This window comes from Acipenser ruthenus, chromosome 3 (genome assembly GCF_902713425.1).
Source record: "Acipenser ruthenus chromosome 3, fAciRut3.2 maternal haplotype, whole genome shotgun sequence".
Taxonomy (NCBI): domain Eukaryota; kingdom Metazoa; phylum Chordata; class Actinopteri; order Acipenseriformes; family Acipenseridae; genus Acipenser; species Acipenser ruthenus.
In genome coordinates this window covers 66,721,572-66,739,653 of record NC_081191.1, presented here as the reverse complement: position 1 = coordinate 66,739,653, position 18,082 = coordinate 66,721,572, and positions in this window count along the sequence as shown.

Here is an 18,082-nt window from a genome sequence, read left to right as displayed (position 1 = left end):
AATATTGAGCACAGGAACTCAAACAGGTCATGCATTTTAAAGTATTTAAGCATAATCTCAAGGCTGAAATAGTGTAATGTATAAATTATTTAAGTGCTGTTTACTAAAAATACAAACCATTTACAGGGCATTGTAATGGAAAGTACCAATTTGTGCTATTAATATTTTATTGTGTTAAGTATCCAAACAACTAATATCTGGGAATATAATACCCAGAAGCAATATAGAGCTAATTTATGTTCATTTTTTCATGCTTGTTTGGTTGTTAGTTGCTTATTGATCCCAGAATCTCATCAAGCAGCTTCTTGAAGGATCCCATGGTGTCAGCTTCAATAACATTACTGGGGAGTTGGTTCCAGACCCTCCCAATTCTCTGTGTAAAAAAGTGCCTCCTATTTTCTGTTCTGAATGCCCCTTTATCTAATCTCCATTTGTGACCCGTGGTCCTTGTTTCTTTTTTCAGGTTAAAAAAGTCTCTTGGGTCGACATTGTCAATACCTTTTAGAATTTTGAATGCTTGAATCAGATCGCCGCGTAGTCTTCTTTGTTCAAGACTGAATAGATTGGCCTCTTTTATAGCTTCCCCACATTGTTTAGATGAAGACATTTCTGAGTCAACATAAACTCCTAGGTCTTTTTCATAGATTCCTTCTTCAATTTCAGTATCTCCCATATGATATTAATAATGCACATTTTTATTTCCTGTGTGCAGTACCTTACACTTTTCTCTATTAAATGTAATTTGCCATGTGTCTGCCCAGTTCTGAATGCTGTCTAGATCATTTTGAATGACCTTTGCTGCTGCAACAGTGTTTGCCACTGCTCCTATTTTTGTGTCGTCTGAATCTAAGTCATTAATGTAGATTAGGAATAGCAGAGGACCTAATACTGATCCCTGTGGTACACCACTGGTTACCTCGCTCCATTTTGAGGTTTCTCCTCTAATCAGTACTTTCTGTTTTCTACATGTTAACCACTCCCTAATCCATGTGCATGCATTTCCTTGAATCCCTACTGTGTTCAGTTTGAGAATTAAACTTTTATGTGGGACTTTGTCAAAAGCTTTATGGAAATCTAAATAAACCATGTCGATGTTGCATCCTCAAAAAAGTCAAGCAGGTTAGTTAGACACGATCTCCCTTTCCTAAAACCATGCTGACTGTCTCCCAGGATACTGTTACCATATAGGTAATTTTCCATTTTGGATCTTATTATAGTTTCCATACGTTTACATATAATATGAATCAGGCGTATTGGTCTGTAGTTACCTGGTTCGGTTTTGTCTCCCTTTTTGTGGATTGGTATTACGTTTGCAATTCTCCAGTCTGTCGGTACAACCCTTGTGTCAAAAGACTGTTGCATGATCAAAGCTTTTAGCCCAGTCTTTAATTACTGTAATTCAAAAAATTAAGTAAACACTTTGAAGGTATAGCTCATCGTTATTTGTGAAAATCCACTGTCTTACAAGCATTAGCAAAGATGTGTTGGTACCAGGGGTGACTGATACACTGACTCCCCTGGTTTCATTCTCTGTCGTGATTCTAATTAGATTAGCATATGAGCCACACCTAATATGAAGCTGTTAAGCAACAATAAGTAGATCACTACTCTCTTGACATGAAAACTAGGAAGTACCCTGTACAGAATATTATTGGTATTAGACTTTTACACAAAATGCACAACACACAACAGTGGTTTACAGTACCACAGAGCTGCTGTGAAGGAAGCTGTGGTTTTGATTTCTGGCTGGATGCCTTCCCCTGGTACACTAACATGGGAGTCAGACAAAAACACTAAATATGACAAATCTTATTTAATCTGGGCTACACATACAAACACTCCCATAATTGCTTCCTGAGTGCAATGATTTGTAATGGATCTCCTCCAAGCAGTTGATAAATTAATAATATTAACATCAGCATAAGACATGTACAGTACTTACCTCTCGACTACAGAGCTTGCACTTTAGCTGAATTGTAAGCCATTTATGTATAAGCTAGGAGGTTAGTGGTTCACATTCACTTGCCTCTCCATTCAATTCAATGGGCTAAGATGCCAAGCCATTACTCTGGCACCCTATAGAAAAGAATGATCTGTGGCTGAAACAGGTAATTTAATGTCTGTGTTCTTTGCATACAAGCTACAGTGTGTATGCTGGCTTGTAAGACACGCAATTCTCTTTAAAGACGACCCATATCCTGTGGGGCCATGAGTGGTCGAGGTGACAAGCCTAACGTTGAAACTCCCTGATCCTGGGTTAGTGAAAGCACACTTGTGTTTACTGTCGAGAGCTAGCTTTGATTAAGCGGGGAGAAATGTAATAGTTCTCCTCCTAGCGGCTGATGAGTTAATAATCCTGACTCGACTACAGATGTTGGGCAAAAATATTGAAACAGATACTGTAACTGTTTATAGTATTGGTTTAGGATTTCTTTACATGAAGCCTAGAAAGTTCTGACAGCATGCATATACCACACACATTCCCTTTCAATTCGAAGACGACCACCAAAACATTAGTTATGGGATATGTCTGCCTTTTGGTAGGTATTCACTGAGCTCTTTATATCAGAGCTGCCGATAGGCCCCTTCCTGGGCTGTCCCACCAACCGAGGGATTAAACAGTCAGCCCACGGAAGCCACGTTCTCTTTGTGCATCTCAAGACGGTAAGGTAAGACCTCTGTGTTGAACTGTGTTTTGAAAAAGAACTTTTCTGAGTTGACTGCAGTTCCCCTGCATTCATGCTGAAAGCTGGCTTGCCGCTTTCGTGGAATCAGCGGCTCCAAATCAAAGCCTCTTTTTTCCTTTTCTCCTTTCTTCAGCAGCCAGCTCGCTTGCATTTCAGGCTGCCTTTTCTTACTCTGTCGTGTGTGAGTGACTGCCTGTGCAGTATTGATTTAAAGGAGTGTGTGTGCGTGTCTTTTCTGACTTACGCTCTTGGGGAGAACGCTGTTCCTCCACCGGGGCTAGGCCTTGCTGTAACCTCGCTGTTGAGTGATTTCGCCGACTGCCGTATGCTCAGTAGGGCGAAATATAAATAAATAAAAAATGGTATTGTTGTTATTGCGTGACCCGATCGCACAGCCTGCGTTGTGCTGTGGTTTAGCTGCAGTGCAGTGTTAAAAACAACAACAACCAGTCAGCCGTGTATATTCCTCCACCGGGGCTGCGCTTTACCTGCCCCGCTGTAGAGAAGACCTCGCCGGCTGCCTTGGCTCGCCCACCCCGGTGTGTCGGGCCTTCACGGTATTCGGTGCACACAGTGTCTAGTACCTCAGTGCTCAGCACACTCCGTGCACGCAGCACACTCGGTGCGCACACTGCGCACGATACTTGGTGCGCACAGTGTCTAGTAACCCAGTGCGCATAGCGTCCTCGGTGCTTGGTACACTAGGTGCACGCGGTGCCTTGATGTACTCTGCCTGTAGACGGTGCTCCACTCCGCTGTAGGCTATGCGCTGCCCCAGTTGTGTGACTGCACGTAGTCCAGGCAAGGCACCCTTGACCAGTTGCTGGGATCGAGCCTGTGTTTAACAGCTCCCTCTCGAGTTTTCTGGACTTCCCCTGCAAAGGGTTGTGTTGACTACACGTGGTTAAGGCTAGGTGCCTCTCACTGCTTCGACGCCCTTGGCGCTTAGACGCTCCATGCCTCGGTGCTAGCACCCCAGCAGGTCATTAACACCCACACTCGGTGCCCCGATTCTTCGGTGCACCAGTACTGTATTCTACCTCACTCTGTCCTCGGTGCTTCTGCACCTTTGGTGCCTGAGTGCTTCAATACACAGGTCTACACCCTCCAGTGTTTAAACAACGCCCTTGGGGCCATATAGGCATCAAGCATGGTCAAATTCCACGCTTGCATGTCCTGCACAACATCCCCTGCTAGCATGGCTGAGCCGTACGCAGCGTTGAGAGCCCCTGGCCTGGCAGCAGGCTCAAGCCCTTGCTCTGACCCCAGCTCAGCCGATAACGCTGGCCCTGGAGCTGACCCCACCTGCACGGGGGTCACCCCGAATGTTACAGAACCAGATGTCAGCATTGTTGAGGAGGACCATGATGCAATTTTGATCGCGGCCTCATAAAAAGGTGGCTCTTCCTTTAGAAGCAGCCCTACCTCCCCTGACCATTCCTTAGACCAGCAGTTGAGGAATTGTTGCAGGTAGCCTCAATGCTCCCCTCCTGTACTCTGGTATGGGAGAGAACGAGACACTGGCGTCTGCCGTACTCGCCAGTCTGTCTGGCCAGGCGAATGGTTTATAACAGTGGACTGAAAGGACGCGTATTCCACGTCCCAATTCTTTCCAGGGGAGCGTCTTCGAGTTTTCCCTGCTGCCATTCGGCCTCTCCTTAGCCCCCTGTATGTTTTCAAAGTGCATGGACGCCATTTTAGCTCCCTTGCAGCTGCAAGTGATCAGGGTGATGAACTACCTGGACGACTGATTGATTTGTCCCAGTCGCAGGAAGCAGCAGTGGCCCACACAGCGATTGTGACAAGCATCTGTTGAGGCTGGGTCTCACCCACAACGATGCCACAGCCAATTAATACCAGTGCAAAGTACAGTCTACTTGGGTCTCCGGCTGGATACCCTTACTATGTGAGCCTACCTATTGGACGACAGAGTAGCTGCCATTCGCAACTGTCTGGCCCTGTTCAACAAGGGTTCACAGTACAATTGGTGTTGTGTTAAAAACTATTGGGTCTGATGGCCGCAGTCATCAGCCACCCAACTGGGGTTACTCCACATGCGCCCGATCCAACTGTGGCTCAGTGTCTTTCTGCTACACCCCAAGCACGACAGACACCGTCGGCTGACTGTGTCTCGCGTATGCTGGGAAGCCCTATGCTGGTGGAAGCAAGCCTCTCACCTGAGCAAAGGCGTAAGGATGGGAGTGATACACAACCATCAGTTGGTGACGACAGACACATCCAACTCCGGTTGGCGGGTGGTCTGGGCAGGCAGAGGAGTCTGCAGACCCTGGTCGGGTCGCTGGACATCCCTGCACATAAATGCGTGGGAGCTGAGAGCGGTCCACCTCGCGCTTCAACATTTCCTTCCTGTGCTCCAGAACAGACATGTCCTTGTCCGCATGGACAACATGTCAGTAGTGGCATACGTGAACCACCAGGGATGGCTTCGGTCCCTGAAGTTACACAGCATAGCCTTTCGACTGTTGATCTGGGCATAGAAACACTTACTTTCCCTCCGGGCTGTACACCACCTGGGAGTGGTGAACTGGGCAGCGGACCTCCTCTCCAGGGAGGGTCCTCAACCGTCAGAATGGCGACTGCACCCTCAGGTGGCGCAACACATTTGGGAACCCTTCGGGGAAACCCAAGTCGATCTCTTTGCCACGGCAGAGACGACCCATTGCCCCCTGTGGTTCTCCCTCCACAGATGCGGGGGTCCACTAGGTGTCAAGGCCCTAGCCCACGAGTGGCCCAAAGCCCAAAGTATTTTCAAAATTGGTGCATGACCCCAATTATTGCCCTATAGCAACTATTTTGCATTTTCTGCAAGATCTGTTAGAGACGGGTCGATCCCCCTCTACATTGAAAGTGTACCTAGCAGCCATATCTGCATGCCATGTCCCCATGGACTCAATGTCCCAGGCCCTCATATACTAGTGACCCATTTTCTGAAGGGTGCTCGGTGGTTACGTCCTCCTAAGAAGGACTTTCTCCCTGAATGGAGCCTAGATGTGGTACTGGAGGCTCTTACTAAGGCCCCGTTTCAGCCTATACACTCCATAGAGTTGAAGTATCTGTCTATGAAGACAGCCTTCCTCTTGGCCATCAGGTCTTCAAAGCGGGTCAGTGAGCTGGAGGCGCTGTCGGTGCACAGCTCCTGTATGCATATTTGGGATGATGGTAGCAGGGTGTCACTGCGTACAAACCCTGCTTTCCTCCCCAAGGTGATCATAGCCTTCTACAGGAACAAGTCTGTGGAACTGGAGTCTTTCCATCCACCTCCGTTTTCTTTGGAAGATGATTAGAAATTGAACTTCCTCTGACCGGTGCGGGCATTGAGGTGTTACGTGGATAAGACAAGAGCTCTGCGTCATACAGATCAGCTCTTTGTCTGTCGCGGTATATGGATCCTAGGACAGCCCCTCTCGAAGCAGTGACTGTCGCACTGGATTGTCACACTGCGTATGACAATGCTGGCTTGTTCCCACCTGGGCGGGTAGCCGCGCACTCTACCAGAGGGTTGGCTACATCTTGGGCCCTCTTCAGAGGGGCCTCGCTGTCCAATATTTGTACTGCGACTAGCTGGGCTACATCACATACTTTCTCCAGGTTCTATCGCCTTAATGTGATAGATCCTTTCTTGCCTTCATTAGGCACAGGGGTCCTTGAAGTTGCATGCTCGCACCACTAACTTTGGGTTATGCGGTTCTGATGCGTCCCTCATATGCTGCCGTTTCTTCTCCCTCACGATGGCTCTGGTATACTTTCCCATAAGTAATGTTTTGGTTGTCGTCTTCGAATTGAAAGGGAACATTAGGTTACTTACCATAACCCTGGTTCCCTAAAAGAGAAGACGACCACCAACCAGTGAGGTCGAATCGGTCGTCCTCGATGCAAAAAGAGAATGTGACTTCCGTGGGCTGACTATTTAATCCCTAAGGCGGGACTGAGGAAGTCACCCCAGGAAGGGGCCTATGGGCAGCTCTGATATAAAGAGCTCAGTAAATACCTACCAATAGGCAGGCATATCCCATAAGTAATGTTTTGGTGGTCGTCTTCTCTTTCAGGGAACCAGGGTTAGGGTAAGTAACCTACCATTCCTCCTGCAACAGAAAGTATGCTGTCAAACACCTTAAAATGCATGCAAATAAAAAGACAATACCAAGCAATTCTTCCTTAGCAACTCAAAACTTTGAGAAATAGTAGGCTTAACAAAGCAAGAGAAAGTACGCCTAAAGTACATAGTACAATGAAACCCACTTAAGTGACTGCAGCAGCAGTTGTGATGCATAGTTCACACCCTAGTCTCTGTAAGTCGCTTTGGATAAAAGCATCTGTTAAATGACTAAATAATAATAATAATAATTTCACTCTTGTTTATGTCACACTCCATGTATTGTATCAGACAGAATATAATAGGAGTCAATGGAAACAAGCTTGTGATAATATTACTTTGATTATTATTACGATCCGCTTGATACCAATGACATTTAGGAGCCATGCAATTTCTATTCACCCCACTTAATATAATTTCAAACTGCGTGTACGTATATTTACACTTTTTGTATACCTGCACAACATGATCATCATTCTTGACATGCAGAAAATACTGGCTGTGCAGCATCTATTCTATATATAGTGTTTAGCTTTGTAAGGTTTCAAATTAAAATGGAAAAGCAACCGTATATATATATATATATATATATATATATATATATATATATATATTATATATATATATATATAGAGAGAGAGAGAGAGAGAGAGAGAGAGAGAGAGACAGGACTGCACTGAATAGACATGGCAGTGGCAATGTGGCAGATCATTCCTCCAGAAAAGTTAGGATTTGTTAGCAAGGTCTGTTCTCCAGAAAGGCCAAGATTCAACAGCATTTCAGTCAACTGAAGAAGGCCCAGTCAGCAACACCTGCTGTGTATGAGAACATTGTCCTCCTGAAATAATCCATCTCTGCAACAATAGAGCATTTTGAGATAGACTTGGTCATCTCACTATGGTATGGATCTTGTTGTTAATTATAAGATTCAAATTAGTGATATTGTATAGAGTACAATGAGTTTTAGAACCTAATTTTCCTAGTGATTCCAGCAGTAAAATCCAGAACAAATACTGAATTCATTCATTATCAATATATTAGCATAAGTCTCACTTTACAGTATATCTCAAAGATAATCTCTGAAGCCAAGTGTAGTCTATTCTAACTAAATCTACATTATTGGCTTTACTTTCCCGCCTACATGTTTTTCTTTTGCTGACGCAGATCTTATCTGTCTCATTTAGGAAAACCCATTTATCATATTCAGCATGCAACAAAACCATAGTTACCAACATTCTAATTGAAATAATGTTTGGTCACAGTGGAGCTATACTTGTAAAGATAAAGATCCTACACACATTAAAAAATTGTCTCAAATAAACCGTAGAAAACACAGCATATAAAAGTGTATTACACAGACTTTTAAAGCATAAATTTACGAGTAAAAATAATATGCACAGAACAAAACATTAGATAGTTGAACAGAACTAATTTGCACTTATTATTCAGAGTCTGAGCTGCACCCCTCTCTCCTGCTTCAGCACAGCTGGACTCAGAGTCACTGGAAGGTGGACGGCCTGCTTCGTCCTGCCGTGGAGACTTCAGGCGTCGCTCAGGGTATTATGCACAATACTCATTAAGTGTTTTCCTCTTGCGCCCCATTTTCAAATCAAACTACTAACCGTATACCTATAGCAACAGCTTACCTACACCGTAGCCTGCTAATTTCAAAGTAGGTGCTTTGAACGCAGACTCCCACAGCGTAGCTCTCACAGGCAGCTCACACAGGGTAGTGCTGCGTGCGTAATTGTTGTTACCGAGTTAACTTCTTACCGAGACATGTTTATATAGCCCATCTAACATTAGTAATTCTAATAAAAACGATGAATGGATTAATACATAATTAGGCTATCTCAGTGCAGGATATGTGAGCTCATATAGGGTAGTGCTGCGTGTGCAACTCGTAATTTATATTTTCTTTTTTAATCTTTCTGTAACTTTATTAAAAGAGATAGTTGTTACAGGGGGCAGGTTAATACAGCGCTTTAGAAATGTAGGTGACATTAGCACATAATCTTGCACTGAGATGGCCTAATTATGTATTAATCCATTCATAATTTTTATTAGAATTATTAAGGTTAGATGGGCTATATAAACATGTCCCAGTAACAACAATTCCTCACGCAGCAGTACCCCGTGTGAGCTGCCTGCGAGAGCTATGTTGTGGGAGTCTGCGTTCTGCAGCAATACCCCTCTCGAAACTACACTAGCCTCCTAAGGGACCACTGAGATGACTGACAGCGACATCTAGCTATTCATAGCAGAACGGACAACGGGACTGAGAGCAAGTACAAAAATTACACAAACTAGAGATGATTTCTAAATTATTTTTGGTAAGAAAATATAAAATAGCGAGTGATTTTACCAACATTTATCCTATGTAAATTTATTTCAGTAAAACTCATATTTTTGGGGAATTCGACGTTTAACAGATTAAAATAAAAAAGCAGCAAGACTAATTCTAACTAACAGATGCAGACCTGCTGACAGTTTTTACTGTTACCATGATCACAGCATATGCAACTGTGTTTTTCACATATTTTGTTGACTGATGTTTTTAATACCCAATTCCGATATTGCGTATTGATTCTTAGTTCTGTGATGTTGGATATTTGAAAACCTCACTAGATGAAGTTTCAATAACCTATTGAATGCAAGTATCTGTATTACTTCTGCCACCACCACTAAGACTTACCAAGTTGTTATGAACATTGATTAATCTCAATATGTGTAAAATCTTAACATTTTAGATTAAAACTGGTAAATCAATTATATAAAAACATGGTCTTTTCTACCAATCAATATTTCTGTCCAAATAAAATATTTAAAAGAAGCATCAAATGGATAATTGGAATTAGGTGTTGTTGTTTAATAATACCATGTGTTTTGTTACTGTGTGGGTATCCGCTGATAGATAGGAGAGGCACAGAGGTTGTATTTGAAACACCACTCAAGCGTCCAGGTTTTATTAAAAAATTAGTCAGTTGCAGTAGGTGGGGGCCGCCACTAGGGTACCAGCTACGGTAGACCTAGTGCAGGAGGACGTACACAAAAATTAACATAAATACAAAAATGCAAAACAAAACCCTTTTCAAAAACTAAAAAATAAAAGTAGGCCTACAGGCGGCCGAACGTTACCTCTGCTAAAAGGAGGATCCCGCTCCAGGAACCTTCTCCCTAACATACATTTAAATACATTTCTGTGGGATTCAAATCCCCTAAATGAATTCCCTTTGTAAACACCAGAAACCATTGGTTGTGGAGAACAAAGAAACATGTTTCAGACCCTTTTTAAAGGCATGTGGCCAGGGTTCATTGATAATCAATTAGTCCATCAACACCAGGCAACACATTAATCTTAATTAGGCAGGGAGGGAATTCTAACCTTGCAGGCCTGCCATATCAAGCACAAATTTAATTTTCAAATTAAAAGCATTTTATTTACAAACCCAACAAAAAATACATAATTTATACATGCAGGGCCTCAGCCCTGCCACATATAGATAGTGGACACCTTAGAGTGATATTATTATTTATTTCTTAGCAGACACCCTTATCCAGGGCGACTTACAATTGTTACAAGATATCACATTATTTTTTACATACAATTACATTATTTTTTACACATTATTTTTACATACAATTACCCATTTATACAGTTGGGTTTTTACTGGAGCAATTTAGGTAAAGTACCTTGCTCAAGAGTACAGCAGCAGTGTTCCCCACCTGGGATTGAACCCACAACCGCCTGGTCAAGAGTCCAGAGCCCTAACCACTACTCCAATGTAATGTCAGCTTCTTAGTCAACAATAAAAGGTATCATTACCAATAATTTAAATGTGCTGTTCTGTATCAGAGAATGTTCTGATGAGACATACACTGATACAATCAGTTTAATGTATTATTATTATTATTTATTTCTTAGCAGACGCCCTTATCCAGGGCGACTTACAATCGTAAGCAAATACATTTCAAGTGTTACAATACAAGTAATACAATAAGAGCAAGAATACAATAACTTTTGTTCAAGCAAGGTGCAAGTGTGACAAACCACAATTCAATAATACAGCAGATAATAGTGATAGTTACATCAGGATATGATTAAATAGTGATAGTTACATCAGGATGTGATTAAATACAAAGTACTACAGGTTAAACACTTGGCAGATTACAGTATTCTGAAGTACAGGATTAAATGCAGTAAAATAGTGGGCAGATAAGAGCAAAATAAAGCACATTTACATGAAGGGTGATAGTGTCCCAGGATACAAACAGAGGAGTTTTACAGGTGCTCTTTGAAGAGGTGAGTCTTAAGGAGGCGCCGGAATGTGGTCAGGGACTGGGCAGTCCTGACATCTGTAGGAAGGTCATTCCACCACTGCGGAGCAAGGGTGGAGAAGGAGCGAGCTCTGGAGGCAGGGGAGCGTAGCGGAGGTAGAGCTAGTCTTCTAGTGCAGGCGGAGCGGAGAGGTCGAGTGGGGGTGTAGGGAGAGATGAGGGTCTGGAGGTAGCTGGGTGCAGTCTGGTCAAGGCATCTGTAGGCTAGTACAAGAGTCTTGAACTGGATGCGAGCGGTGATCGGGAGCCAGTGGAGCGAGCGGAGTAGTGGAGTAGCATGGGCGAAGCGAGGCAGAGAGAACACCAGGCGGGCAGCAGAGTTCTGGATGAGCTGGAGCGGACGGGAGGCCAGCCAGGAGGGAGTTGCAGTAGTCTAGGCGGGAGAGTACCAGGGCCTGGACCAGGAGCTGGGTAGCATAGTTGGTGAGGAAGGGTCGGATTCTTCGGATGTTGCTCAGGAAGAATCGGCAAGTGCGTGCCAGAGTGGAGATGTGCTGGGAATACTATATATTCATATTTTTTTAAAAACATGTCTACAGCTATTTTGTTAAACACATCCTTATATATAAATAACTTTTGTTATTTAATTCAATGTGGTTGTGGGGCACTTCTTTTTTAAATATTGCCTTGTAAGCATGATAATGATGTTTTCTATAAATATTGCAATAAACTGTGATGGACAGTACTGTATAATAGTCATTTAATATATGAAGAAGAACTACAGTTTTGCCAGTTTTTGGCACCTTATTTCACTTAATGTATGACATGAAAAAAAAAATCACATCTGATGTAATAATGTATGGAAGTACATAAAATAAGAATGGTGCCTTTATATCTTATTGTATAGTTTTAGTGATTTAGATTTAGCACAAAGTTCACTCCTTTATAGAGAGCTTTGTCAGTTTATTTTCTAACTTGGCAGGGCAACTGCTGAATCTCTCAATAAACTCCTTTTCCAAATTTACAGAAAAGACTGGAAAAAATAATTAAAGAACAGGCTGATAGACCTAAACATTATCCTCATGGCACCTGGATTAGGCTGAATTTTTTCACCACACTTTATCTCATGTAAGTTATTGTGACTACAATCTGAAGCAAAGCACTGTATTATTTTGGGGAGTGCAACAGGATAGTGTCAGGAATGAGACTCAGAGGCTTGGAAGCTGCAGTTTAAAACTCTGGTGCATACATTTATTAACAAAATAAACAAAACACAGGAATAGGCACAAGGGCCAAAAACCCAGAAACCTTTCAGGCTGGGTAGAGCCGAGTTCACAGAACTGTTATTTTGGCAAACAAAATAGCAGAAATAACCACTCACTTGTTCTGTCTTCTCTCCACACTTCTCCCTAACGAGCAGAAGCTGGGCTTTATATAGCATGTGGCTGAGGGGTTGATTGATCATGAATCATTCAATCAACACCATCCAGACACATGCTCACATTGTGTTGGAAGGGATGCGTTTTAACCCCATCCCTACCAAACTTAAATAAATATCAAACCACATTTATTTACAGGGCAGGCCTCAACTCTGCCACAGGGAGCTATTTTAAATATGTTATGGAATCAACCTCAGAGACCAACTTGTAAGTAAAAAAAAAACTTGGCATTAAAGTAGCAGTGGGAGTAAGAAGTTCAAACACAACAAGTTTTTTGGAGGATATGCAACTCAAGATTTCACTTCAGAAACAAATAGAAGTAGAGGGCTCACGTCATCTCAACAGAAAAATAATACTAGTTTAAAAAAGCATATCAGTAACATACACCCACCTCCCACAGCTGTAAATTCAAAATTAGAGCCACAAGTATGATGAAAAGGCTGATGATCATGAAATATAACAACAGTACAGAATAGTGAAGAATAAGAAATGACAATTCAATGTTTATCACAATTTGAGAAGTAGTTCTCCAGCTATATGCAAACATGTTTCTGTGACAGATGGACAGATGTATGGACCGACAGGCACCCCTGTATATCTGCAGAATCTTATATTCTCAATAAGTTATGCTAAATAGTGTTAATACCAATGTTTTTGGAAAGCTTCTTTTGAAAGGCAAAAGTAAGAATCTTCTTTTGTCATCCTTTCGGCCGGCCTAACTATTTAAAGATCAAAAGATCTTTCATGAGGAGAACAGACACGGACCTGTTGCTGTTTTCTGGTTACATTTTTGAGTCTGATGTTCAGGGTTTATAGTCATAATCAAACCTAGTATCCATCTCTGTAGAATTAGATGCACTTGTTTGTACTGGTTCTAGTTCATTTGATTTGCTGGGGATATTGTGACGGGGTTGCCTTGGGTTCAGCAGGAAGAAAGGAGACACTGCAAAAGATTTCTTTGGCGCTTGTAAGTGCTGTTTATTGCACTAGCTGTGGGCTAGGGCTGGCGCTTAAAAGTGCCGTTGGTTTGAAAAGCAAGTAATAAAATGGATTATAGAATATAGCTCTACTCGCTGCCACTCTCTCAGCATGCACTCCCTAAACAGCACGCAGGCTGCACCTTATATAGGAGTCAGCAGGTGGGAAAGAGTGGACCTGGTTCGAACCAGGCTGCAGCAGCTACACAGACAGATGCACAACACATACTGACAGTGAATACAGCATACAACTATTTACAAGCAATTCCCGCCCCCCAGCAGTTCAATGCAGCACCAAAACGTCCCATTCATAAGTCCTGCGGGACCCGACGCTACAATATATTTGGGTGTCCATCTGTATGTCATTGAGAATTCTGGAGATATCGTGGGGTGTATGTCACATCTGTTGAGAGTACTGTATATCTGAACATCACCAGAATGATATTCCCAGCCTGCACATGGAAAACCACATGGCAATAGCAATAGCTAGAGTAGTTAAAATAGATTCAGTCTCTAAGCCACCACGTTAGCAGGGGTACTTTTGAATACTGCTCAGTATACAGTTTGAAGCTCCACATGGATCAATGAAATGCATGTTGGCAGTAGGAAAGGAAAGATAAAAGATATTGTTGAAATAGGTTGCATTTATTAGGCCAATTACACAACCAACATAGAATATTATGTATGTTGACGTTAAACACCCCATGCCTGTTTGTTACATTACACCCAACTGAGTTACAAGTCTGAATGGATGCATCTGCCAGTTGCATTACACTCAGAAAGAGATTCCCTAAAGCTAGCTGCTAGAGGGGTGTTCATAAATATCACTAATATCTACTTTTTTTGACAGACTGTTGTAAGGTTTTTTTGATTCTGTACATTATTCAATCAGGCAAGTCTAAAATAAAGACTTACTGTAATCTAATTACATATCTAGTATCTGGCTTTTTAAGCTTTATGACTTTATCATAAATGGAAGTGTGCACACACCCCAAACCTAACTGAATTTGGAAGTATTTGGCAAACCTGAAACCCAAGACAACACAGGGTTATTGTTTCTGTGTAAGTGTTTGGGTTATGTAACTCTCTCTCTCTGGCAATTACATGAATTCAGTGTTGTTGTTTTTTTTAAATCATTTTTATTCAGCATTTCATCACTAATGTTTTTTTTTTTTAATTAATTTAGTCTGCCCATAAATGTTGCTACAGTATCTTTCTCTTTAGACCAGTATGCACAGAATAACACAGAATCGCAGCACACAGTAAATTCAGTGACCTTTACACCACCCTTGGGAATGTTGGCATGCTCTGCTTTAACCTATTTACAGCAGTTTCATCTGGTCATAGCACGTCTCAGTTCCTAGATGCCTATTTTATACCATAGGGCTGTGTGGACTGTGCATCACTCTAAATGACTCCATCTTTGATAATAACTCATTAAAAGGCTGATTCCAAAATGCAGAACCAAAAAGTAAGAGAGTGTTCAGGGTTTAGAAATTCAGTCAGTGTAGACAGTGAAATGAAACTTGCCACTCCTTGTTTATTCTTTAAGATTAAGTGGAGACAAGAGTGGCGTGTAGCTTGAGATCAATATTTAATTCTTCATTTGTTATTCTATACCCTTTAAGCTTGCTCTGTTACAGCACTAGTTGAGAGGTTCTGTTTCAAATTTTATAATCCTTTTCTTTGCATGTGTGGGCACGTTTTTAGTCAAAGAACAGGGAATCATTGTAAATGAAGCCATTGATCCTTTTCACAATTTAGTCACAAACCAATTTAGAATCAGATTTATTTAATGTCAAGTGTAGTCATTGACACTTGGGACGCACAATAATTAAGGACACTGCTAAGTGTAAGACAAATTGGATTGTAGAGTTCCACTAAATATAAGAAAGTAGCGTCCGTATACCAATAAGCAGCGGATGTGAAGCAGAGTTTAAGTGTACTGTGTCTTGCACAAAAACAAATCAATAGGTAGTGAAACAATGAAAGTAAAATCTTATAAAACGTTTCTAAACTAAACATTCATTTGAAATGTACCAGACTACTCATAGTAATTTACTAGCTTGTATATAGCTATATTGAGGATTGTCAAGGAGACATGGAAAAGAAAACTTTTTCCAATTCAGTATCTTCTGTTTATGTACACATTTATATGAATCAGACTTAGGGGTAGATGTATTAAGATGGTCCAGTCGCAGCGCAAACATACCGCAATTTGCATTTTTGTTGCGACAATTCGCAAAGTGCACATTTTGTCGTATGTACTAAGAGAAAATATGTTAATGAAAAGAGCCGCAAAATACTAATTTAAATATTTGAGTTGTGGTTTGTGGCCCGAAGGATAACGTCTATACAAGCAAGGGTGCAAGAATCAAAATAACATTTTTTTTGTTAAATGTAAACGTCATCTGTACAATGCATTCTGTTCCGTCTTCATTTTACCTATTTTAATACTGTTATATATATATATATATATATATATATATATATATATATATATATATATATATATAAAATGAAAGGCAGTTTAATCCCATCGGATTCTAAATCGGGGCCCCAACCTTCACCACCAAAAAGCTTTTCATAATCATACAGTAGCCCCTCGCTAAACCGGACATGTTTGTCCAACACAAGGAGGTGTCGGGTTTAAAAACAATACAATAAAATCGCACACACATACATTTATAGTTCTTTATGTATTTTAAATATAAATCATTGCACTGAAATAACACTAATGTGTTTTGGGTAGGCTACACATTACATTATGTAAAAATATAAATATGTACAGTAGGCCTATACAGTACAGTAGTAAAATCAAATGAATACCTAGTACACTTTTTTTTTTACTTTAGCCTACTGGTAACACAAAATAAATCACGCTGCTGCATTGTACACATTGGTGTACGATGCAAATAAAAGATCAATTGAAACTAAATGATTTTAGGGTTTTTTATTTTATTTTTATTATTATTATTTTTGACTTGGCCTACTTAGTAGCCTAGACAATTAACACACAATAGATCATGGTCCTATACAGATGTTCAGAATGAGCTGGAGGGGTTAGTGGCACATGTGTGCAGTCTATTTCTCCCAACATGCTGGGAAAACCAGAAATGTCATAGAAATTTGTTTTCAAGGCTTGTAAGTACACCCTGACTTCAGTGAAAATTAGGTACTGGGTGTTCGCCTCAAAAATGCATTGAGCACAACTGGCAACGCATGAGAAAAAGCGGACTGGGAAATGCCAGCAACAATTGTGACTGTTTAAAACGTGTTTTCATAAGTTCTTAACAAACTGATGCAATTGTAAGTGTCGCAATTGTCGGCAGCTTAAGTACATCTCATTGTAATATTTGTGAACCCTCATTTGCACTGTCTCCACCCCCTTTTGTAAATTTATGCAGGAACGCCCATAATTACATATTCATCTAAGGTTGACCCGCAAAGAAAAACTGCTGCCGCAAAGCATTCCCTAAAAAGTCGCTATTAGCATTGCGCTTGTTTAGTACATTTCACCCAAGACTTCTGACTCGTTTGCAACTGGTTTGCGTCTATTGCGACAGGCGCAACACTTTAGTACATCTACCCCTTAATGTTTTCTATTTTTTAATCACATCGGGCTGTGCCAATTATTAAAATCTAAATTTTAGGTGATTTGGTGTCCTTAATTAAAACATAAAGAAACCATCTGCTTGAAATGTGATTATTTTATACAAGATCAATTCCAAGTAGTAAAAAACAGCAGCATGCGGTGTATGCTGTGGATGGAGACTTAAAGGGATTATAATGCGATCTCTTAGACTTTAATCATCTATCCCATTCATACCGTTTGTGTCTTAAATGTGTGATTTATTTGAATTCTTCTTCCTTTCTCAATATAGAGAACAATATTCACACAAGTCATTCTTGGGTCTGTTTTCTGGTTGTACCCCTCTTTACAGTTCAGTTTAATCTTTTAATTGGTTCATTTGTTTGCGATCTACTTACAAAAAGGCAGCCAAATGAACCAATGAAAACCGTGATTTAAGTTTATATATGCATGTTTTGTTGTTATATTGAGTGTGATAGTGTATTTATGCAAGCATTATGCATTGATTTGTGTAAAGTTTTTGTATAAAATAAAATAGAACTTTAGCAACCAAATCTATATAAGGATATCATTAAATCAAATATCCAGGTAACCATTTAACATTGTAATTTATGATAATTTTAGTAACAATTCTTAAAACCAGGACTGGGTGCAGGACAGTCACTTTCCCCTTACTTTACCTGGGTTTCCTCAGATCAGGGAACACATCTAACTGTGTGACAGACGGTCTCCATGTACCCCCAGATTCTTATACATCTCAATAACTTGTGCCAAATAATGTCCTTAGCTAGTTTCTTCACAGTTGGAAAAGCTGTTATCTCTATCCTTCACTGCTGTACAATATATCCCTGTCACTGGGGATATTTATATGCGTATTCATCCACAGGGGGATAATTGTAACTGCAGGTACCTGGCATGTTATTCAATCAAGATCCTGTGTTGCACACAAAGACCCCGTTCACACTACTGGTCCGGCCCTGGGCTGCCCCATATTT